The 25893-nt window shown below is 33.2% G+C and overlaps 1 protein-coding gene across 43 annotated transcripts in view; it reads right to left on the reverse strand.

Annotated features, from left to right (window-relative positions):
- The window catches only part of NCOA2 (nuclear receptor coactivator 2), a 442178-nt gene that overhangs the window by 156181 nt on the left and 260104 nt on the right, over positions 1-25893 (reverse strand). The gene's annotated exons all lie outside the window — the stretch shown is intronic.

Consider the following 25893-nt stretch of genomic DNA (forward strand, 5'->3'; position numbering starts at 1 on the left):
GGGGGAGAATATGATATATATGTGATACTTTAAAAAGTAACAATTGTATAAAACTCACAATATCTTTTTGGACAAAATGCAAATAAATCTCTGACTTCTTGAAAGGTGCACATAAATAATGTTTTTTAATCAAAGGAATTTAGTAAAACCAACCAAGAAGAAGATATTAATAGTATGACATAAGGCTCTATGTCCTTAGCCATCCTTGTGTTCTTTATAATTTTTAAAAGTATTTTGTAGACATTAACGATATACTTGAAAAATGTGTGGATGACAGTTTCAGGAAATAAGTTGGAATAATAGGTGAACTAACAACAAGTTTAACAATATGAGAATATTATTTTTGGAATAGGAAATACTTTGGCTCTGCCACTTACAGTTATCTAGATAAACATTTTTCTCTCTTTGAGACTTAAGTTCCTTAATATGAGAAAGGAGACAGGTAGACCAAATGACTTTCAACTCTATGAAGGAGCAAATATTAGATTAAGAAATCCAGAGCAGAAACAAAGTGTGAGAAGACATGACTGAACAGTAAATATGATTGAGGACTTATAGCTAACTCCAAAAAATGGTTAACATGGGTAGCAAAAAAAGTAAAGTGATGTTAATTTTTATTAAGAGAAAGAAACAATCCATAATTATTCCAACATACTGATTTACTGAGCAGAGGATGTTTACAATACTCTGCTTAGTTTTGGGGGTCTTGCTTCTGAAGATAGATGAACAATCTCAAACAAGTTGAGAAGACAACCAGTATTAGTAAAAGTGATTAGAAACCACATTTTATGAGAGATTTTGAAAGAATTTATGGTATGAACATTTAGGGACATAAAGTAATGAAAGTCTCAGTAGCTGAAGGGTTGTGAGATGAAAGACATACATTATAATTGGCCTCAGAAAACAAAGAGTTATAAATTAGTTACAGAAAACATAGGAGAGCAAGCATAAAAACTTAACTTTAAGAATTTCCTAAAAACATAATGTGTTGTCATCTTCCTTCTTACTTATTCTAATCTTATAGTTGATCGGTTAAACTCTACACTGTCCTCTCCCTATTGTCTACTAACACACCCAAGTTACCACTTCTCCCATGGGTCCAAAAAACCCTCAGTTGATCCTTGCCAGCCATCTTACTTTCAATAGCTAAACTCCTTCAGAAGCATGTATAGAATGTGCCTCTACTTCCTTTCTTCCTGTTCTCTTCTGATTTCCACTGGGCCACCTAGATACAACACCTGGATAGAACTCCAAGTATAGAATTGTTTAAACCTATTTCTAAATTTAGATTTTTAATCTTAAATTACTCCTATTGAGGTGTGAAGGCTGTTTTATGTAATGTTTACTGCATATTTGCAATAATTCAATTGCCTAGAAGTTGTATACTAGCAAATTTAACGGTCAAGAAACAGAAAATAAATGTTTAAGAAATTCAAAGACTCCAGGTAGCTTAAATACAATATTTAAATAATCAAAGATTTTTTTGGTTCCCATACACCCTGTGAAAATATAATTTGCAGACATTTCTGAAAAGCTTAATTTAATTTTTTTTCTGGACAAAGTGGTAGATTAAAAAGGCATCAAGAGATTCAGATACCATGAGGAAGAGTCAGCTGGTAAATTAAGAAAAGAGAAAACACAAAGTAAAAAAATGCAATGTAAGATTCAAAAAGAGTTGCCTTTCCCCATTTTTTAATAAAGCAAAAAAATTCTGGAAACCCAATACTATCAAGAAAAGGCTAAATTATGTATGACATTCTACTAAACAAGTATATGTAAACACATTTTAGAAACACTCTCGGCAGAAGAAATATTTATTCAACAAGAACTGCTTGAAAAACAAGATATACCAGTGTAGTGAAAAATATATTGAAACTATCACGGAACAAAATATAAACATAAGAATCGGGAAGGGATAATTTTTAAAAATCAAAAAATTATTTATCACTAGCTGCACTACTCTGAGATTTCTCAAGCTGACTTGGCCTCTATGCCTCAGGAAGCTCATTATTAAGATAGCTTTATCTTGCTATATGATAGTATCAGCCCTAAGTACCTCCACCTCAATACTCCAAAACTCCATTTAAGAAGAGAACTTCGTTCCAACACCTCCACATTTCTCAACTGGAGGCACTACCCAGGCCTGATCAAACAGACTTCTCCATGAAGAGAATGGATATAACCTCATCTTCCTGTGAGATGTCATAGGACTGGGGACATTACCTCTTTGATCTATTTAATAGGAAATATTTTTTTTTGTATTACTATATGACAGTGAGATGTGGAAAAAGACTGTGTGTCCTTTAACAAATCAGAAAATTTAAACAATTAAAGGATATTATTATAGGGAAGTATATATTGGGGAGATGATAAGAAAAGGATAACAAATGAAGAATCAGTGCTATCTTTACCAAACATAATTATTTCTATCGAAGGTTCTTTAACTGTTTCAAGAACAATTTCAAGAACAGAGGAAAAAGAAAAACCTAAAAACAAATACACACAGTCTAGTAAAACAAAGTCTCTCTCACATACTTCATACTTACACTGCATCAATATCAAGTAATATAAATATCACTAGATTTCTCTGAAACAATCTTTTTCATCTCAGTACACAGTAGTATTAAGTTCTATTCATGCAACAAAAGTTTCAAGTTTTTGTCCCTAAAAAAAGCTGATATAAATATATATTTTATACATAAATTAAATTATTTTCCTCTTTCTTTGATTTCTTTTGGGCAAAGGACTAATAGTAGTACCACTGGATTCCCATGCAGTTTAGTGAACTGGGGCAAAGTTACAATTGTTTTTGAGAATGCCTATACCAATTCACAACTCTAAATTAACAAGCACTAACGTGCTCATTTTCAAATTCCCTCCAACATGTCATTTTCTTTTTCTGTAATCTTCACTTATAAAATGTGTTGAGGTGGAGCCTCAGCTTACGCACAGGCTTTAGATCATCACTATCCTAATTAATTCTATTACCTATGGAATAAACTGTAAGCCCCCACATTCAAAGTCCTCTACAAACAGGCTGCAAGTTTTCTTAAAATATTTTCTCCTAAGCCAGGCACTATCTGGAATAGCATGGCTGTTCCTGAAACACAGCACTCTTTTTTTTTTTTTTTTTTTTTAAGTTTTAATATTATTTTATTTGGTCGTTTTCATACATTATTCACTGGAAACAAAGATCGTTTTCTTTTCCTCCCCTCCCCCCCCCCCCCCCCCCCCGCCTTTCCCTCTCCCATAGCCGACGCATGATTCCACTGGTTATCACATGTGTTCTTGACTCGAACCCTTTTCCCTGTTGTTGGAGTTTGCATTATAGTGTTCATTTAGAGTCTCTCCTCAGTCTTATCTCCTCCAACCCTGTGGTCGAGCAGTTGCTTTTCAGCGGTGTTTTTACTCCCACAGTTTATCCTCTGCTTGTGGGTAGTATTTTTTTTTTTAGATCCCTGCAGATTGTTCAGGGAAATTGCATTGATACTTATGGAGAAGTCCATCACCTTCGATTGTACCACAATGTATCAGTCTCTGTGTATAATGTTTTCCTGGTTCTGCTCCTTTCGCTCTGCATCACTTCCTGGAGGTTGTTCCAGTTCACATGGAATTCCTCCACTTTATTATTCCTTTTAGCACAATAATATTCCATCACCAACATATACCACAATTTGTTTAGCCATTCCCCAATTGAGGGGCATCCCCTCATTTTCCAATTTTTGGCCACCACAAAGAGCGCAGCTATGAATATTTTTGTACAAGTCTTTTTGTCCATTATCTCTTTGGGGTACAAGCCCAGCAGTGCTATGGCTGGATCAAAGGGCAGACAGTCTTTTATCGCCCTTTGGGCATAGTTCCAAATTGCCCTCCAGAATGGTTGGATCAATTCACAACTCCACCAGCAATGAATTAATGTCCCCACTTTGCCACATCCCCTCCAGCATTCATTACTTTGCATAGCTGTCATGTTAGCCAATCTGCTAGGTGTGAGATGATACCTCAGAGTTGTTTTGATTTGCATCTCTCTGATTATAAGAGATGTAGAGCACTTTTTCATGTGCTTATTAATAGTTTTGATTTCTTTGGCTGAGAATTGCCTGTTCATGTCCCTTGCCCATTTGTCAATTGGAGAATGGCTTGATTTTTTGTACAATTGATTTAGTTCTTTATAAATTTTAGTAATTAAACCCTTGTCAGAGGTTTTTATGAAGATTGTTTCCCAATTTGTTGCTACCCTTCTGATTTTGGTTACATTGGTTTTGTTTGTACAAAAACTTTTTAATTTGATGTAATCCAGATTATTTATTTTGCATTTTGTAATTCTTTCTAATTCTTGCTTGGTTTTGAAGTATTTCCCTTCCCAAAGGTCTGACATGTATACTATTCTGTGTTCGCCTAATTTTCTTATAGTTTCTTTCTTTATGTTCAAGTCATTCATCCATTTTGAATTTATCTTGGTGTAGGGTGTGAGGTGTTGATCTAAGCCTAATCTTTCCCACACTGTCCTCCAATTTTCCCAACAGTTTTTATGAAATAGTGGGTTTTTGTCCCAAAAGCTGGGATCTTTGGGTTTGTCATATACTGTCTTGCTGAGGTTGCTTGCCCCCAGTCTATTCCACTGATCCTCCTTTCTGTCTCTTAGCCAGTACCAAATTGTTTTGATGACCGCTGCTTTATAATATAGTCTGAGATCTGGGACTGCAAGACCCCCTTCCTTTGTATTTTTTTTCATTAATTCCCTGGGTATCCTTGATCTTTTGTTTTTCCAAATGAACTTTGTTATGTTTTTTTCTAAATCAGTAAAAAAAATTTTTGGGAGTTCCATGGGTATGGCACTAAATAGATAGATGAGTTTGGGTAGGATGGTCATTTTTATTATATTGGCTCGTCCTACCCATGAGCAGTTAATGTTCTTCCAATTGTTCAAGTCTAGTTTTAGTTGTGTGGAAAGTGTTTTGTAGTTGTGTTCATATAAATCCTGTGTTTGTCTCGGGAGATAGATTCCTAAGTATTTTATTTTGTCTTGGGTAATTTTGAATGGGATTTCTCTTTCTAGTTCTTGCTGCTGAGCTGTGTTGGAATTATATAGAAATGCTGATGACTTATGTGGGTTTATTTTGTATCCTGCAACTTTGCTAAAGTTGTTGATTATTTCAATTAGCTTTTTGGTTGAATCTCTAGGATTCTTTAAGTAGACCATCATGTCATCTGCAAAGAGTGATAATTTGGTCTCCTCCTTGCCTATTTTGATGCCTTCAATTTCTTTTTCTTCTCTAATTGCTACTGCTAGTGTTTCTAATACAATGTCAAATAATAGAGGTGATAATGGGCATCCTTGTTTCACTCCTGATCTTAATGGGAATGGATTTAGTTTATCCCCATTGCAGATGATATTAGCTGATGGTTTTAGATATATACTGTTTATTATTTTTAGGAATGACCCTTCTATTCCTATGCTTTCTAGTGTTTTTAGTAGGAATGGGTGTTGTATTTTATCAAAGGCTTTTTCTGCATCTATTGAGATAATCATGTGATTCTTGTTGGTTTGCTTGTTGATGTGGTCAATTATGTGGATAGTTTTCCTAATGTTGAACCAGCCCTGCATCCCTGGTATGAATCCTACTTGATCATGGTGGATGACCCTTCTAATCACTTGCTGGAGTCTTTTTGCTAGTATCCTATTTAAGATTTTTGCATCTATATTCATTAGGGAGATTGGCCTATAGTTTTCTTTCTCTGTTTTTGGCCTGCCTGGCTTTGGAATTAGTACCATGCTTGTGTCATAAAAGGAGTTTGGTAGGACTCCCTCTTTGCTTATTATGTCGAATAGTTTGTGTAATATTGGGGTTAACTGTTCTCTGAATGTTTGATAGAATTCACTGGTGAATCCATCAGGCCCTGGGGATTTTTTCTTAGGCAGTTCTTTGATGGCTTGATGGATTTCAATTTCTGATATGGGATTATTTAAGAAAACTATTTCTTCTTCTGTTAGTCTAGGCAATTTATATTTTTGTAAATATTCATCCATATCACCTAGATTGGTAAATTTATTGCCATATAGTTGGGCAAAGTAGTTTTTAATGATTGCCTTAATTTCCTCTTCATTTGAGGTGAGATCCCCCTTTTCATCCTTGATGCTATTAATTTGCCTTTCTTCTTTCCTTTTTTTAATTAAATTAACCAGTACTTTGTCTATTTTGTCTGTTTTTTCAAAGTACCAGCTTCTAGTCTTGTTTATTAGCTCAATAGTTCTGTCACTTTCTATTTTATTAATTTCTCCCTTAATTTTTAGGATCTCTAGTATGGTTTTCTTCTGGGGGTTTTTAATTTGTTCATTCTCAAGTTTTTTGATTTGCATTTCCAATTCCTTGGTCTCTGTCCTCCCTAATTTGTTAATATATGCACTCAGGGATATGAATTTTCCTCTAAGTACTGCCTTGGCTGCATCCCATAAGGTTTGAAAGGATGTTTCGCCATTGTCATTTTCTTCAACGAAATTGTTAATTGTTTCTATGATTTCTTCTCTAACTAAATGATTTTGGAGTATCATGTTATTTAATTTCCAATTAATTTTTGGTTTGGGTCCACTCTTTTTCTAATTTGTCATCACCATAACTTTTTGCATAGCTCACATCCTCATGCCTATAATTTACTCCCAGACATCTGGTCAAAGAACCCTACCTCTTTCAAGTCGCAAGTCAAATACTACTTTCCAAATGAATCTTATGCTGAGCTCACAAACAAATGATACATATTTCTCCCTCCTTAAAATATCTTTTAATATATTTATTAATATATTAGTAGTCCTCTTCATTCCTCTAAATTTAAACTCCTTTGAAGCCTAACAAAATTTCTGACATATAGAAGAAGCAACTTCAGAAATACTAATCAACTAATTCAACACATTTGAACATTTTTCAATTTTCATTTTACAAACTTTAATCTTTTATCTCAAATATTTACAAACAGACACGGAATGACTAAAATACATTGCTCCATCTGTGGAGAGATTTTTATAAAATTAAAACAAATTCAATCAAAGTGATGCTATTTTAAAAATAAAAATATTTTACCCCTTCAAAACAATGTGAGTAATCTAAATTTATTTTGTCTGTGTGGTTCCTCACTTTAATTTCATTTTCTGTAAGTTGATTGCTTTTTTTTTTACTTTATCAGAATAAGACTAATTGTGGATGAATATGGACTTTAAAAAAACGGATCACAGATTTAACATAGCAATCTGTCAACAGATTAATCTACAAATTGGGATCTACTAATCTCCACCTTCAAACACCTGGCACAAGGGTCAGATTACAAATTAGCAAATGGAAGGAATAAAGGTGAGAGGAAGAGGCACAGAGAAGCAAATAATATTGATGAGACTGCAAATAGCAACTATGAAATTGTTTTTCTTTATTTGATGAGAACAGGAATAACCACTAAGCCAAAAAACATAAAACTCTGAATGGCTACTTAACTACAAATACCTTTGATAACTATAAAATGAGATTCCTAAATTAGTATTATACTGTTTACATTAACAGTTTATTGTACAAAGCAAAGAAAATGATTCTCAAATTCTAAACATGAAACTATTATTCTACTTTGGACTATCAAGTAATGATTAAACTAAAATGGAGAAAAAATTACAACCACAAAATGGTAATGCATTGATTACTATTGTTAAAATCAAGCCCAAGGCAGTATCTTCCTCAGTTTTATGTTTATTTGTGCTTATAACTTCATAATTTAACTTATGAACCACTCTCTTAATAACTTACACATATGTTGAAATTATATCAGTAAATATTGTTTCTACTCCATTTGTTAGAAGTATATCATAAATATTTAAATTAAAGAGTAATAATTATATAGAATGACTATAAGTAAATGAAAATGAGAAATCCACCAAAATCAAAGGAATTGTTTAAATTTTTCCTAATTGACTGCCATGCCCCCATAAAAGGCCACAGAATGACATATATTGGGAACAAAAAAAAAAATCTACTAATAATTTTTTTTTTGTTTTTATTGTGGTTCAGTCATTGAATTGGTTTCCCATATTCCTCTCCATTTCATTTTACTGATGAGAAACTAAGGCAAATTTGCCTAGGATCACAGAGATACTGAAAATAAGTCTTCCTGACCTAAGGTCTAGCACTACATTCACTGCGCAAGATAGCTGCCCAATCTTAGCATAATCCTCCAAAAGCAAATCTGATAAGAACTTCTAAAGACATGTGTATGCATATAAAAATATTTCTCTTATAATCAGAGAGATGCAAATCAAAACAACTCTGAGGTATCACATCACAACCTAGCAGATTGACTAACATGACAACAAAGGAAAGTAATGAATGCTGGAGGGGATGTGGCAAAGTTGGGAAATTAATGCATTGCTGGTGAAGTTGTGAATTGATCCAACCATTCTGGAGGGCAAAAAGACTGTCTGCCCTTTGATCCAGCCACAGCACTGCTGGATTTGTACCCCAAAGAGATAATAAGGAAAAAGACATGTACAAAAATATTCATAGATGCACTCTTTGTGGTGGCAAAAAATTAGAAAATGAGGGGATGCCCTTTGATCAGGGAATGTATGAACAAATTGTGGCATATGTAGATGACGGAATACTATTGTGCCCAAAGGAACAATGAACTGGAGGAATTCCATGTGAACTGGAATTACCTCCAGGAATTGATGCAGAGTGAGAGGAGAAGAACCAGGAGAACATTGTACACAGAGACCGATACACTGTAATGTACTCCTGCATTAGTGGCAATGGAGTGATCCTGAACAACTCTGAGGGATTTATAAGAAAGAACAGCATCCACACTCAAAGTAAAAACTGTAGGAGTAGAAACACAGAAGAAAAACAACTGCTTGATTACATGGGCCAAGGGGGATATGATTGGGGACATTATGTAGAATCTATATGATCATCCTAGTGCAAACATCAACAACATGGAAATAGATTCCGATCAAGGATACATTAAAACCCAGTGGAATTGTGCGTCGGCTACGGGAAAGGGTGAGGGAGGGGAGGGAAAGAATATGATTCTTGTAACTAAGGAATAATGTTCTAAATTAACTAATTCAATACAAATTTCAAAAGAATTATTTAAAAAGAATAAAGAAAAATACTGGAAAGCAGAAAAAATAAATTAATTAAAAATTTTGAAAAAATATATTTTGTTATTAAATTGCTATTTTTCCCAAATTACAATTAAAATTATTATCCAATATTTTTCAAACAATATCAAGTCACAACTCCTCTCACTCTAACATCCCACCACTCCTGTTGAGCTGGCAAGCAATCACATATAGATTTTATATGTGCAATCATGTAAAAATATTTTTTTAATATTAAAACTTTCAAAAATATTTTAAAATGGATTTTTCTCCTATTTCTCACATGACCAGCTCCTCTGCCCAGCAGTCCAATGGGGGTACATCCTGTCTGGGGGAAGGCAGCGTGAAGGTCGGAATTTGGCCACTTGGTCTCTAAAAGTTTCACCATCTCTGGTCTAGCCCTTACCGCTACTTTGTCTTAAAACCAATACACAGTTTAAACAATGAAAAGAAAATACAATATATGTTAGATCTTACCTTCTCTATATATACTTTATATGATTTTCTATATGTAAGATACTCAAAAGTTTACAGTATTTCACTGTGTCATTTCAGGTTCATACATGTTAGCTAATATCCTCAAGAATATAATAGTGGGACAATAACAAAATTTCTAAAATACATCTGTCACCATTAGTTGATAGAATTTTTGTGAGTTGAGGTAATATTATATATTAATTTTTTGGCAAATGATTCAAATTTAAATTTTATATCTTCTGGAATAAACTTTCCTGAAGCTACTCTAAGTTTTCTTTACCTGAGCCCTTTCGTATTTCCCACAGCTGCTGTTATACCCTCTTACCTCACAAATTTCTGTTTTTATTTTATTTCTGGATTAATTTTACATGAAGTTTGTATCTATCTGTAAATGTATTTATTTTATATAAGTGTAAGTATTTTTTCTGCTGATAAATCTATCATTGTTTTTCAAAGTACGTCCTTTTTTAGATTTGTTAAAAGAACATCTTATTAAAATGATAAAAAATCAGTTCCAGAAATGAGAGCTTCATGTAAAATAATTTTTAATTTTGTTTAGACAAACAACAGATGTTCACCATATTGTCATCAGAACTCTTGAGTTTTTAAATTATTAAGGCTTCTTGCCAAACTTTGCTTTCTCAGTTATTCACAGACAATTCCGAAAGAATAGAATCATCACTATAGTTAGGAAGAATAACAAGAAATCATAAGAAGGAAGAATGTGAACTTTGGAAATATATTTCTATACTTAATTATTATTTCATTTTCATGTCTGCATTCTCACTTCTATCTTAACTCTATCCACCTTCCTCACAAAAGAACAAAATAAACAAGAACTTATTATAAACATCAACAGTCAAGCAAACAAATTCCCACATTGTTATGTTTTTTAAAAACTTCACTCTTTCTTGTAAGTCTGTAACTTTTCTATCAGGAAGTGGTCAGCATAATTCATCTTGAGCTGACTTGAATTGAGGTTGGTCATTATGCTGATAAAGAGTTCCTAAAATGCCCAATGTTGACTTTACAATATTGTTATTATAGCAACAAATATTCTACTGGTTCTTCAGAGGTTTCACTGAAAGATGTGGTTTATTTAAATAATTATCAATAAACTAAAAACGTAGTTTTAAGTTGAGGAAGATGGCAAAATAACAACAAAAAAAAAAGAAGTGAGGAGAACAAGGCATAATCTAATGACTCTAGGAAAAAATTAAATTTAACATCTTCATAAAAACCAGTATAAAAATGATATGCACTCAAACCATTCTATTCTCCAGCCCTGAGAGTCTCTGAGTATTTCTATCAACTGCCAGAGAGAGTAATTGACACAGAAAAACGGTTTATAAATGTCAACATCCATTATTAGAGTAATTAGAAGAATCACTCACAGGGAAAGATTGGGGCATAAAGATGATATGGAGGGGGAGGAAAGGGGGGGGAAATCGATTATTTTAAAAATAATTTTAAAACTCAAGATATACTTTAAGTAATAGAAATAAATTAAATAGAATAATCCTTGTCACACAAAGATACACATGGGGGGGGGGGGTAAGAATTCTCTTATAAGAAGGAGAGGAAGAGAATGATAATTGGTACTACTTAAACCTTACTCTCAGTGAAATCAAATCTGAGAGGGAAGAGCATCTAGACCCATTGGGATCTTGAATTCCATCTTATCCAACAGGGTAAGGGAGAAGGGAAAATTAAGGGGAGTAGGTGGGAGGGAGTAAAAAAAGGGAGAGAAGGAGAGGGGGGAGGGAAATTAACAGACCCTAAAAAAAAAAGAAGGGAACAAAAAGGGAGGGGCTAGAAAGGGAAGCATATCAAGGGAGGGGACTGGGGGACTGATTTAAAGTAAACCACCGGTTTAAAAGGTCATAGCTAAAAAGAAAGGTCAGAATTACAGGAGGAGATTAAAATGCCAGGGAAGTCATAAGTGACAATCATAACTTTGAACATGAATGGGATGAACTCATCCATAAAATGTAGACGAATAGCAGAGTGGGTTAGAATCCAAAACCCTACCATATGTTGTCTTCAAGAAACACACATGAGGGGAGTAGATACTCACAAGGTCAGAATTAAAGGTTGGAGTAAGATCTATTGGGCCTCAACTGATAGAAAGAAGGCAGGAGTTGCAATCATGATATCTGACAGAGCCAAAGTAAAAATAGACCTGATTAAAAGGGATAGAGAAGGTAAATATATCCTGATAAAAGGGATTATATAGACAATGAGGAAATATCACTAATCAACATGTATGCACCAAATGGTATAGCACCCAAATTTCTAATGGAGAAACTAGGAGAATTGAAAGAGGAAATAGATGGCAAAACTATATTAGAGGGAGACATGAACCAACCACTATCAAATGTAGATAAATCAAATCAAAAAATAAATAAGAAAGAGGTAAAAGATGTGAATGAAATATTAGAAAAATTAGAGTTAGTAGATATATGGAGAAAAATAAATAGGGACAAAAAGGAATAAACCTTCTTTTCAGCAGCACATGACACATTCACAAAGATTGACCATGTACTGTACTAGGTCATAAAAACATGGCAAACAAATGCAGAAAAGCAGAAATAATAAATGCAACCTTTTCAGATCATAAAGCAATAAAAATAATGATCAGCAAGAGTACATGGAGAGCCAAATTAAAAATCCATTGGAAATTAAATAATATGATACTCCAAAATCGATTAGAGAACAAATCATAGAAACAATTAATAATTTCATTGAAAAAAATGACAATGGCTAGACATCCCTTCCAACCTTATGGGATGCAGCCAAAGCAGTACTCAGAGGAAAATTCATATCCCTGAGTGCATATATTAACAAATTAAGGAGGGCAGAGATCGATGAATTAGACATGCAAATCAAAAAACTTGAAAGTGAACAAATTAAAAACTCCCAGAAGAAAACCAAATTAGAGATCCTAAAAATTAAGTGAGAAATTAATAAAATTGAAAGTGATAGAACTATTGAACTAACAAATAAAACTAGAAGCTAGAACTTTGAAAAAACAAACAAAATAGTACTGGTCAATCTAATTAAAAAAAGGAAAGAAGAAAAGGAAATTAACAGTATCATAGATGAAAATGGGGACTTTACCATCAATGAAGAGGAAATTAATGCAATCATTAAAAACTTCTTTGCCCAATTATATGGCAATAAATATGCCAATCTAGGCAATATGGACAAATATTAACAAAAATATAAATTGCCTAGACTTAAAAAAAAAAAAAACCAACATCTGAAATCAACACACTTCTCTCAGCCATGCTTCAAACTCCAATTCTTTTCGCAAGCCAGAACTCTACTTATCTCTAAGTTAATAAAACAATAATTATTTTCTAACATCATCCTTACAAAACAAGACCATTCTGAAACAACTTCTTATTCCAAACTATTGCTTAAAACTATCAAACCCTCAAAAAAAGGGTATGATTCTAACACACAAGAGTACCTTAAGATTTTATCCCCAAAAGAAGAACTAATATGGGATGGGTGGGGGGAAGCAGAGATTGGGTAAATTTTTTAAAAAATTCTGATTTTTAGAACCTTCCCTCCAGATGCTTTTAATTTTGTATCCTTTTATGATACCTTCCTCATACTCTAGCCCATTCTGAAGGGGACACCTCAGAAAGATCTCTATTTAATTGAAACCTATCTGCACAACATTTCATGTGTAAACATTTTAATTGATGAATAAATATAGATTGGCCAATGTGTGCATATGCGTATGTAGAATGAGAAATGTTTTATAGACTAAAATTTTAAATCATTATGAAATAATATGCGATCTATCTTCTGACAGAGAAATGAGGGGAAAACTAATATGTGGAATGAGACCTCCATTTTTTTTAATGGCCAGTTTTGCCTGATTGTGAAAATTGTGAAAAAGTGTCATAAATACTTGTTCATTCTCTACTCTAGGGCTATCAGGAGAAAAAAAAGGACTGGAGTTCATAGGAAAAGAAATTAAAGCCTGCTAATTTTAAGATGTCTTTTAAAAAAGAGAATAAAGTGACTAAATGTTGATACTCTTTGACTGAGGAAATTACTTGACTGCTAGACATTTATGACAAAAGAAAAGTGCCAGATGTACCAAATCATTTATGGCACCACTTGTTCGTAATAGGAAGAAATGGAAACAAAATAGATACCTATCCATTAGGGTAAAACTAAGTTCTAGTTTAAAATATAGTACCAAATAAGGTGAAAAATACTGTGCCAAAAGAAACAATGAATTATAATAAATATGCCTAAGAATTGGAAGAGTCATGATTGAAACAAAGTGATTATATGAAACAAAAAAAAATGTAGGAAATCACTGCAATAACATAACAGGAACAAAACCATAAAACCTACATGTATGCCATAAAATTATAGTAACTAAATTTGATCCCAACCCTTCTTTGTGAAGGTGATAGATGGGTATGGAATACTGAAAAATATTGTAAAATTTTTTCAAGGAATTGAGTTTTAGTGAACTTTTCTACCCTCATGAAAAAAAATTCTGAAGTATGGAAGGTAGATGAGATAAATTCACTAGGAAATGTAAATTATCTAAAAACAAAAATCAATAAAATATATTTTAAAATAATTGAGACTAAAAGCAAACAATTTTAGAAATGAAACTATTTTAAAGACACTTGAAATCATTGTCTACTTACATTTAAAATAAAAATGCTAAAAATTATTCTGATATATTTAAAACAAATCTTAAAAATTTTTTAATCAAGGAAGAAGGGGGAAACGTTTTCCTAATGACTTGGAAATATCAGAGATAAAATAATACTCCTAAACCTGGAGAGACATAGGAAGAAATGTTAGGGAAAAAACACAGTTTTGCTGTTGCTCTTGTAATTGATTGCAATGTGTCACAATAGCTTATATTGTGGAATTAGACATTGTAACTGAAACAATATAATTAATTGAATAACTAAATTCATGCATATGCAGTACTCATAACTTATGACCATACAGTTCACTATTTTTAAAAAATTGGACATTTTTGTATTAGATAATGATCTCTAAGGCCACCTCTAACTCTGACACTGTTAAACCTGATTTAATTGACATGATTATCATTTGTACTAATTAGTATATTGATTATATTAAGGATTAGTCACTGTTTGAAACATTTTAACTACTCAAAAGTAAATGCTTCCTACATTAAACCTGTTATCTACATGCCTTCAAAGATAGTCATTTATCATCCTGTTCATCTCCAAAAGAAATTTCTGAAAGAGAAGAAAAAAGTAAAAGAAATGGAAGGAGATGAAGAAGACAAAGAGAGCTACAGAGGCAGCTCTGTTTTACTACTTACTTTCAAAAACACTGTCTTCCTCACAGCTCTGGCTATGGGTAAGCCACATAGTCATTAGTTTTCTGACCAGGAACTTCTGTGCACATAAATTCCTGCAATATATTTCAAAGCCCAATGTGCAAAGAGAGTTTTGTACAAAGCTATTTAAATCACAGCAATTTACAAAAAACTCAAGGTGCCTTCATAAATAGCTAATGGTGCTCAAAAAACAAATTTAAATTTAAATAAAAAGAAACCCAAAAAGAATGTTAGGAGAGGGCTAACTTTAAAAGAAGCATAAAATTTTTACAAAGTTCATTTAATAAAATATGATGCAATCAATTGATCAATGAATTCCTCATCTACATTGACAATAATTTCCCCATCTCAGTGGGACAAGAGGCACAAAATGAGTTTTCATTTTTAGATCATTTAATTAAAACTATGTGGGTTATGATAAGCATATTTTCATTCAATAGAAAATTAACCCCAACTCAAAAATGGAATATTTTGAAAATAAAATATTTAATTTTGGCTTCTAAAGAAAGTGAAATGGGACATGTAATAAAAACATACGTCATATTTTGGCAGAGAAACACAAATAATCTAGTTACTTATGTTTTGAGATAAGATTTATTGCTGTGCTTTACAAACAACATTCATATAGGTATCAGCATCTTATATAATGAAGTATGAGCAGAAGTAAAAAAAATTCTGTGTATGTAAACCAGCTCCTTCTTGCAGTCAGTCAAATGGCCTTATATCATCACAAAAATGTTAATATATTATTTTAATAATATTCTTGCCATTGCTGATATTTTCCCCAAAGAAGAATATAGGAAATGTCCTTAATTCCTCTCAATGAAAGTTATACCACCAAAACTCAACTCCAAAGTTTATACTAAGACTAGCAATCAGGTCAATCTTCTGTAAAAAATTGTTCTGTGATTATGAGCTATTAAGACCTCAACTGCAGAGGTGGTTAGGAATTCCAATGAAAAGAGAAGGAAGTCCAGAGGTCCTGAGTTCAAATCTAGCCTCAGATACTTCCTAGCTATGTGACCCTGGAAAAATCACTTAACTCTGATTACCAAGTGCATGACACTTTTCTGACTTCAAATTGATGCTAATATAGAAGGGCAAGGTGAGAAGTTTTTTTTTGTTTGTTTTTAAAAGCTTCTAATACAGTAATCATCTGCTAAAAGTCACTTCAGTTGTTCCAAATGAGAGGAAAACTATCTTTCCCCACTTCTTTTGATCAGAAAAACTAAATGCTGAGAATAGACAACATAAATACATTCAAATAAGAGTTTTTGACATTTTATATTGCTAAACAGATATCTATGCCTGATTTTAAAAGGAAAAATATCCGTTCATTAAATATGGCTTTTCTCAACATCTTTTAAGAAATATCTAGACCATGATGATCCAGAAGTAGAATAAAAATGAAAGATTGGGAAGAAGTCAGGAAAGGAAAGCCTTTGCTGTTCAAGAAAGATAATAAGAAACTTTAAAAATCTAAACCAATAGGAATATTAACCATCCCAATAGTTTGGGGGTTGTTACATTTAACATGCACCAGAGTTTATTACTTAAAAAGAAAATAAAGGCACTAAAATTCCTCTAGGTTCCTAAAACAGTATCTTGTGTTGGATATTAATAACAGACATGTGACAGTGAACCAATTTGTCCAACAGATGTTGAGTTAACCCCAAAGGGATATTGTATTTCTCTTCTATTCTAACAATGCAAAAGCATGAATAATTATTATGAAGGAAACAATTTTGAAATACAAAAGCTCAAAATCATTCTATTCTCTACCTTTACCACAGGTAACAAAAAACAATTTCTGAACTATAATAAAACTTCCATCAAAATGAAGGATCTTAAGAATCTGGATTAAATAACTATTCCATCACCCAGAATTCTACAAAATTGAATTTTCATTTGTTTTCTTTGGCCTCTCGAAATTAACTTAAATTCCCAATCCAATAATATCATAAAGGCTTATTTTTTTTAGAAAGCAGCCTTGTTCAGTTTGTTTTTTTTTTAAATACCTAAAAGACTAAAAGTCTCAAAAGCTAACTCCAATATGGGTGTGGGCTGGCCACCCCTTGGCCCTGGTTTAATTGCTCACCCACAGTAATTTAAGTTTTAGAGGTGAACAAAGTTTTCCTGTTTCTTATGTTATCATGTAGGCTCTTCAAGAGCAGTGACTGTTTTTCTTTGGTCTTTGTATACTCAGCGCCAAAGTATGATGTACTAGGAAGAGTTAACAAATGCTTCTTGATTAATTGGTTGGTATATGTTTCTAATTTTAAACAGTACCAAATGGTTGTGATTGCTGCTTTCTAGTATTATTTGAGGTTTTAGAGTTAAGTGATTTTCCCGAAAAGTTTCAAATAATACTAGTGGCAGAGAAGGGACCAAAACTCAGTTGCAATAGTTTTCTAGTGCTAATATTCTGTCCACTAGCTCAAAATCTGCAAACAACTGAGTTTGACTTATCACAATTCTGATATTCCAATATCTTGCCTTTCTTGAGTAGGCAAAGCAAAATTGTGACCTGATTTTGTAATAGGGACCTTGCATCAATTCAATTGCATAATTTCCATTTATATAGTTTCTGCTGGTGAAATTCAAGTAATTGCATGCTGACACAAGAAACTTCTGATATTAAAAAAGTACTCAAATTAAATAGTTTTGCTATTCTAGACAGCAACATTTAGCTCTAAAAGGCCTCAGTGCCACAAAAATATCCTTTCATAAACTGAAATACTTGATATTCACATATATTTAACTTCAAGTAGAATATGAGTATTCATACTCTAAATTTAATTTTACATTTAACAATTATTAAATACTATACACTGCCCACATTTTATGTAATAGGAAACAAGAAGTCAAGTGAATAAAGAGCTAACACATTCTCTTGCCTATAAATTCCTATGATTCATTCATGAAATATGTCAATACTTAGACAACTTAATATGAAAGACAAGTTAAAATAACAATTAGATTAACTGGACATGGGCCATGAAATTATGAGTATCTCCCTGTATTCGCTGTAGTAACACTGAGTTTGTAGCTAACAATGAACGTCATACTGGGCGAAATCTCATTAGGAAATAAAGAATTAAAGCAATATTATTGATCTTATCACATCCTATCATGTCTAATATTTATAACAAAGTAGAGAATGGCAATCACATGCCAAACACAATAGGTTGGGAAAGGATATAATATTGGCATTAGTATGAAATTTCTTGCTGTTTTGGTTGTAAGTATACTCTGTTGAAGCTAACAGGACTAACATTTAGCAAACAACTGCCCTTCTCCATATTGGAAAATGTGAATATTTCCAAAAGAAAATTTCAAATTTCAAAAATGAATCAGTTTAAAGATAATCTAAACTAAATAGATAACAAATATGTGGAAACGGTAACCTATAAAAAGTGCAGAAAGTCTGTCAATCATGATGTCAAGTTGTTTGCATTTATGTGAATTAGGAAATACCTATTAATTAGACTTTTATCAAGAAATGGAGAATTCAAGTAACCAACAATAACAACAAAAAAAGGCACAGAATTTCTGCAATGTGCATATGCCATATTTACCACTATACTACACATAAACATAAATAGTTTCTAAGCATAAAAGCACACAATGGGGCACAACCTCAATAGATGATTATTCAATTAAATTATCCAATTAAAAAGCAAATTTGAAGTGCTTAAAAAAATGAATACCATAGAAACAAAAATCAATACAACATAGGCCTTGGGGCAGACTGTTAATTGGTGCTATGAGTAGAGAGACAGGCCTAGAAATGGAAGGTCCTGGGTTCAAAGTCATTTAATCTCCATTGCCTGGCTCTAACCACTTAGAAGCAATACTTAGTATCAGTTCTAAGACAAAAGGTAGGATTTTTTAAAGAAATACATACAGCTAATTTCCAACTACTGTGTATCAAATGAGAAAACATGTAAAGTATTCTAAGAAACTCAAAACTGAACATGAAAGCTAGCAATAATTACTATTTTATATTTATGCATATATATATGCACACCCATTTATTTTCATTCTCTTTTCCACTACAATGTGAGTTTTTCCACTATATTATGTCTTTTAAAAATAATTTCCCAACACAACAGTCTGGCACACAGTAAACAATGCCTAAATAATACAAGCAAGATTGTGATAAATCCATCCATGGTGAGATTAAGAAAAAACATTATAATAAAAAATATGAAAAAGGACATAAATTTCTAGTGCAAGTTGGAGGAATAATCAGGGAAAAGGTGGCATCAAAAATTCAGCCCTGAGAAAAAGGTTAAAACTTTAATGGGGAGAGGCAAAAAAAGAGATTCTATTTGAGGCACAGAAGACAGTATGACCACTATCTAGAATTCTGATACCTCATTATGGTGTCAACAGTATGAACAACACTGGGTTCCTGAAGGTTATGCTATCATAGCACAGATTCTGGCAGGAAAGCTACAAGTTGTTTTATAAGGAAGAAAAGTTTTGAACTTGGCAATGATAAACTGCCTATCAGAGATGCAAGGACTGAAAATAAATAAACAAATAAATAAATGAAGATAAATAAGTGAATGAATGAATAAATAAATAAATGAATCAATCAATCAATCAATCAATAAATTAGTAAACAAACAAACAAACGAATGAATAAAAAGGACCTAAGGTACAGATTGATAAGTAAATCATTAACAGACTGATCCCAAGTTGAGAGTGCCACCTATTAAATAACAATGGATCTGGAAATCTGTAGTGAAAGAAGAAAATATCCTTATCTACAAAAATTACAGAACTTTAAAATATTGAAGTATGTGTTATATCCCACTAATAGAAGTCAAGCTCCTTGAAAGCTTTTACTTTTCTCATTCACAGTGCTATTTTTCTGTTGCTGTTACTTTGGTTTTGGGTTTTTTTGGTACAGATATGTGATTTAGTTGGCATGTAAAATTTCCAAGGTAGAAAACCTTCCCACCAACAGAGATCAGCAATTTATATGTAATTTTTTTTCCTCCTAGGATCATGGAGTGCCAGGTCTAGAAGAGTGTAAAATTACAGACTTTGTTTAATGACCTAAAAGTAAGAGAGAAACCCACTACTTCCCTACATAGCCCTGCTGCACTTTTAGATAATTCTCTGAAAGTTTCTTCTTTAGAAGTTATGTCCATTTTATTTTTAGTTCTACACTTTGGAACGAAGCATAACATTCAATCTCTTTTCTAGGAATCTTCATATTGTACAGATGAGAAAAATGGGTTACAGGTTATATTAGCAAGCTAATATTCATCATAGTATTCAATATTAGAATAATTCAAAATTAGAAGTGGGTCTAATTTTGAAAGAACATTAATGCATCATCTTTCCTCATCTTTTAAAAATCTCAGTTCCTAAAGCTGAAGATACATATACTAGCTGAGAAAAAAATTTCCAAACAATCTGTCCAAACTACCTTATAAAAAAAAAGTTTATATTCCCTTCTCTGGAAGTGGAGTACCTAGCATATAAACAAAATTAATTAAAGGACATTCTGATAATACTAAATTAGATCATTCTTTGGGGCCAGGAAAATTCACTTTTTGTTACTGAATGACAAGAATGAGACAGAATACTAATAACCTGATGAAGGTACTGTCGCAATTAACTAAACTAGGGAGGAGAAGCAAGATATACACTTTCCTTAATATCCAGGAGAGTTGCCCAACTAAATAATTTCCCGAGTCCTTAAGGGGTTATGTTAAGGAACTAGCTTACAAAACTAGTAGGTATTAGTTAACCCAGGTCTTCTATGCTCAATGCCATGCCAGCCTCCTTTCTACCATGCCATGATGTACCTATCTGATACAAAACGAATATCTAATAAGTTTCTCAGTTTTCTGTGCTATTCAAATGTTCACTGAATGTGTGTAAAGACAGAAAAAGAATACAGGATGGAAAAGTAGTGCTGACTGGCTGGAATATAGAATAGATGAAGGAAAATAGTACTAAATATGCCCCAAAAGTTAATTAATTTGTATTTGTAGCACAGCTGAAAAAAATTTTTAATTAAAAGAATTTATTTATAAGTGTCTCGGACCCTCCCATCCCTCCTTGTACCATAGAAGTCCTTATGAAGGAGACAGGTGTGTATATATCGATTATGTTTTCTATGATTTTTTACTTTTCATTTCATTCTCTGGAGTTAACAATCACAATTTAATCTTCAAGTATTAAATCTGTAGCTGTGCACAATGTTCTCTTGGTTATACTCATTTCACTGTTCATTGGGACATTAATACATTGCTGGGAGAGTTGTGAATTAGTCCAACCATTCTGGAGGGCAATTTGGAACTATACCCTATGATCCAGCCATACCACTCCTGTGTTTATATCTCAAAGAGATAATAAGGAAAAAGACTTGTACAAAAATATTTATAGCCTTGCTCTTTGTGGTGGCCAAAAATTGGAAAATGGGGGGATGCCCTCTGATTGGGGAATGGCTAAGCAAATTGTGATATATGTTGGTGATGGAATACTACTGAGCTAAAAGGAATAATAAACTGGAAGAATTCCATGTGAACTGGAAAGACCTCCAGGAATTGATGCAGAGTGAAAGGAGCAGAACCAGGAGAACATTGTACACAGAGACTGATACACTGTGGCACAATTGAATGTAATGGACTTCTCTACTAGCAGCAATAACAATGACCCAGGACAATTCTGAGGGACTTATTAGAAAAAACACTATCCACATGCAGAGAAAGAAGTGTGGGAGTAGAAACAGAGAAGAAAAATAACTGCTTGATCACATGGGTCGATGGGGATATGATTGGGGATGTAGCCTCTAAAAAAAATCACTCTTTTGCAAATATCAATAATATAAAAATAGGTCTTGATCAATGACACACATAAAGGCCAATGGAATTTGCTCATTCACTATGGTGGGGGGTTGGGGGTGGAGAGGGAAAAAACATAGTGTATCTTTGGTCTCCAAACTGCCACCTCTGTGCCTGTCCATCAAAACACAGGTTCTGCCAAGATCCCCCTTGCCATTCTTACAATATGAATTATGTAACTATGGGAAAATTCTAGAAAATAAATAAATAAATGAATGGGCGAATATATATGGATGAATGAATGAATGAATGACTTTTAAAGAGTATGGGTCAGTCAGGTTGTAATCCTAGCTATTTAAAGATGATGAAATAGGAACACTAGAGTAGTACTAACAGAAATAAATACAATACAATCAAAGAAAGGAATTATTAATAATCTATAATAGGACAAATTGTGACAAGGATAAATAAAAAAGAAATCTAAAAAAAAAATCTGTCCTCAAAAAGCTTATAATTTGTTAGGCAAATAATAGCAACTAAAATCAAGAAAAGTAGATCTGGCTTCTCTTAGATATTAATAGCAGCACTTGGTAATAGTTATCAACATAACTTTTACCCACAACTCCCTTTGGTACAAAGACCCAATTTATAATAATTTTGAGGCAATCATGAGGCAAGAAAACAATTTTCTTTAGTGAGAGAATGGATATCGAATTGGGGTGAATATAGTTTATGTCAAACAACAAGTAATAGAAATACGTTTCAATAGGGTCCAAGAAGGCATAAAGCAACCTATTGTTATAAAAATCTATTGTGGAAAAAATGCATATTCAGAGTCTTATTTTTACCATATGCTTTCATCCAGTCAATAAGAAAATAACTCTAATACCTTTCAAGTTTTTCTCCAGAAGATAACATGCTCCCTTGGGATTTATCACAAACTAGAAGTTGATATTTTGAGAAGAATATGTTTCTGAATTTAGGCTGCCTAATCTTATTTCTCTATTAAAAGGAAAAATGTTGTATACACATAATTTAACGTAGATTTTAGCAATATTATCTAATAATCTTCTGGGAAAGATGAGATTTGGACTAGATGAAAATACAATTAGGAAGATTTGGAACTGGTTAAATGGCCAGACTCAACGGTAACCACTAACAACTTAATGACAAATTGGAAGTAAATTATGGGAAAGGGTATTTGGGATTTGTGTTTGCCTTTATACCATTTAAAACTTTTAAAGGCTTACTTATAAAAAATTTTCTCATACAATAACCTGGAATGGATAACTAATAAATTGGAATTTTGAGTCATTATTCAAAAAGATCTTAAAGTTCTAAACCAATGATGTTGAATCTTTTAGAGGGGTGAATGATGTTCTTGGGCATGTCCGGTGCAGAGTCCAGAGTCCCTCCGGCTCTCTAGTAATAAACTTCCACAAATTCTGTGCTGTGGTGACAGCAGCTCTACGTGCCCTCTCTGGCACAGTACCATAGGTTTGCCACCATACAGATAGTCAAATGGGTTATTTTAATATAATGGAATTTGGTAAAGATGAATAATTACACACACACACACACACACACACACACACACACACACACACACACACACACACACACGCACGCGTGTTTAAAAAATCATCTTCCTAAATACATGATGAGGAAAACATTGGTATAGTTTAGGTGAAAAAAGTACCAATATAAATAATCAAGAAAGCTAATGTAATCTAAGCTAAATCAAGAGAGAAATAGTTTACAGGAATAAGTAATGACAGTCCTCCTTTACTGTTTCCTATATCTAAAATATTGGGTTCATTTATAAGTAATGTGTTAAGGAAGATATTAATAAAAATAATATCCGAAAGAAGAAAATTGTGGTACTGGAACACATAAAGGAAACTGGGGATATTGAGCTTGAAAGGGAGACCTATTATGGCATAGAGCAGGGGTCCCCAAACTTTTTACACATAGGCCAGTTCACTGTCCCTCAGACTGTTGGAGGGATGGACTATTAAAAAAACTATGAAAGGGGGCAGCTGGGTAGCTCAGTGAATTGAGAGCTAGCCCTAGAGACGGGAGGTCCTAGGTTCAAATCTGGCCTCAGACACTTCCCAGCTGTGTGACCCTGGGCAAGTCACTTGACCCCCTTGCCTACCCTTACCACTCTTCTGCCTTGGAGCCAATACACAGTATTGACTCCAAGACGGAAGGTAAGGGTTTAAAAAAAAAAAAAACAAAAAACTATGAACAAATCTGTATACTGCTGTCTGGGATAACAAAGGCTGCAGCATTAGCTTTGATGGGCCCGTGTCACACCTTACACAGGCCCATCATGGCCACCACTATACCAGATAGCAATATACACAGTGCAGAATCCCCTCCATCAGATCCTGTTCACCATGCTGATGTCTTCCATTGTGCATCCACATAATCCTTTGCAGGACACCTTGTTCTCCTTTAGTTACTCTCAGAACAATATGCCACGCAAAGGATTATGTCACCAGTGCACTTCTGGAAGGGGCACGTCTTTCATTGCTGGTCAATGAGAGGAGCACTGTATGTGATGGCACCACAAAGCAAGGTGTTGCTCACATACAGTACGTACTTCCGGAAGTGCAGTTGGGGCTAGATAAATGGGGACAGCATGTGGCCCACGGGCTGTAGTTTGGGGACCCCTGACATAGAGTGAACTGGACAGCCTGTGATATTCTCCCCAGATGTGAATGTCTTAAAACTTTTTAAAAAATACAATCTCTTTTTCAATATATCTATGCTACTTCTATTTCAGAGACTCAAATATGTTCCATATGCTCAACTTCTAGCATTTAAGCTAATGGAAAATAAATGAAAATAGCAAATAATTCGGATGTCACAAACATTTGACTATGGAATTTACTGAATTATAATTCTCTCCAGTTGTAGACTCATCCTTGTCATCATCCCAGTTCAAACGTCAACAACATGGAAATAGGTTCTGATAAAGGGCACATGTAAACATAAGTGGAATTGCATGTCGGCTATGGGAACGGGTGGGGGGGGAGAAATGGAAAGAATATAATTCTTGTAACCAAGGAATAATGTTCTAAACTGACTAAATAAAATTTTAAATATATATATATATATATATATATATATATATATATCCAATTGATTTATCTTTCTAATAATACCCTCTCCCCCTAACAAATATTAAATTAGCTTTATTCCCTAACAACAAATGTATTGAGGATGGTAGTAGCACACACTCAGAAAGTATGATTTCTAGTCAAATTGCCTACCAAATTCAGTAATTCTTATTGTACAAACATCACAAATGTATCTAATATAGAATTATTTTCAGAAGATACAAACATGCCCATTCCAAATTTTTCTTCCATTCGACTTTAAAAGAATCTAATTTAGGACTCTCTTTTCAAAATTGAGAATCAGATGAGAATTCAAGCTGCACAAGAAAATTTAGCCATTCTTTCTTACAGCAACTAATCTGCTCAAGAATAACAAAAAAAGCAGAAGGATACTGATCAAAGCATACTATTGTTCACATCAATGTACTTATGCTTTTATTTTGGGGTTTACTATTGTACCAGTGTGTGCTCACAATATGACTAATATGTAAATATGTATTGTATGACAATACACATATGATCCAGATCAAATTGCTTACCACTTCTTAACAAAGGTAGGAAAGACTTTATCTTATTGAGAAAATAAAAGTATCACTGAATTTTTTTAAAACGACAAAAAAGATAAAGACAAAATTCTCTCTCTTCTTGCAACTTCCTCCCAAAAGGAGGGGTGGGGGGTGTTTCCTGCATGTATTCCTTTTACATCATCTCTTGGTATGCAGTCTATTTCTTTTCTGAGAAGGGGATCTCTCACCAAAGATTAAGACTACAGGTAGCCTTTCCTGCTATCTCTAGAACATACAATCAAAAGTATACAACTACCTTTTAAGTTTCCAGGGTATCATGGGTACAAACATAATAAAAGCTAACTTAAGTTATATATGCACAGTTTCTAAAGTTTGATTATCAAAGACCTTAATCTTGTTTTTATGCCATTTCCTTGATCAAAAGCCAAACTACTTGGGGGAACAACAGACAGGGACCTAC

This window comes from Monodelphis domestica, chromosome 3, assembly GCF_027887165.1.
Source record: "Monodelphis domestica isolate mMonDom1 chromosome 3, mMonDom1.pri, whole genome shotgun sequence".
In the NCBI taxonomy this organism is placed as follows: Eukaryota; Metazoa; Chordata; class Mammalia; order Didelphimorphia; family Didelphidae; genus Monodelphis; species Monodelphis domestica.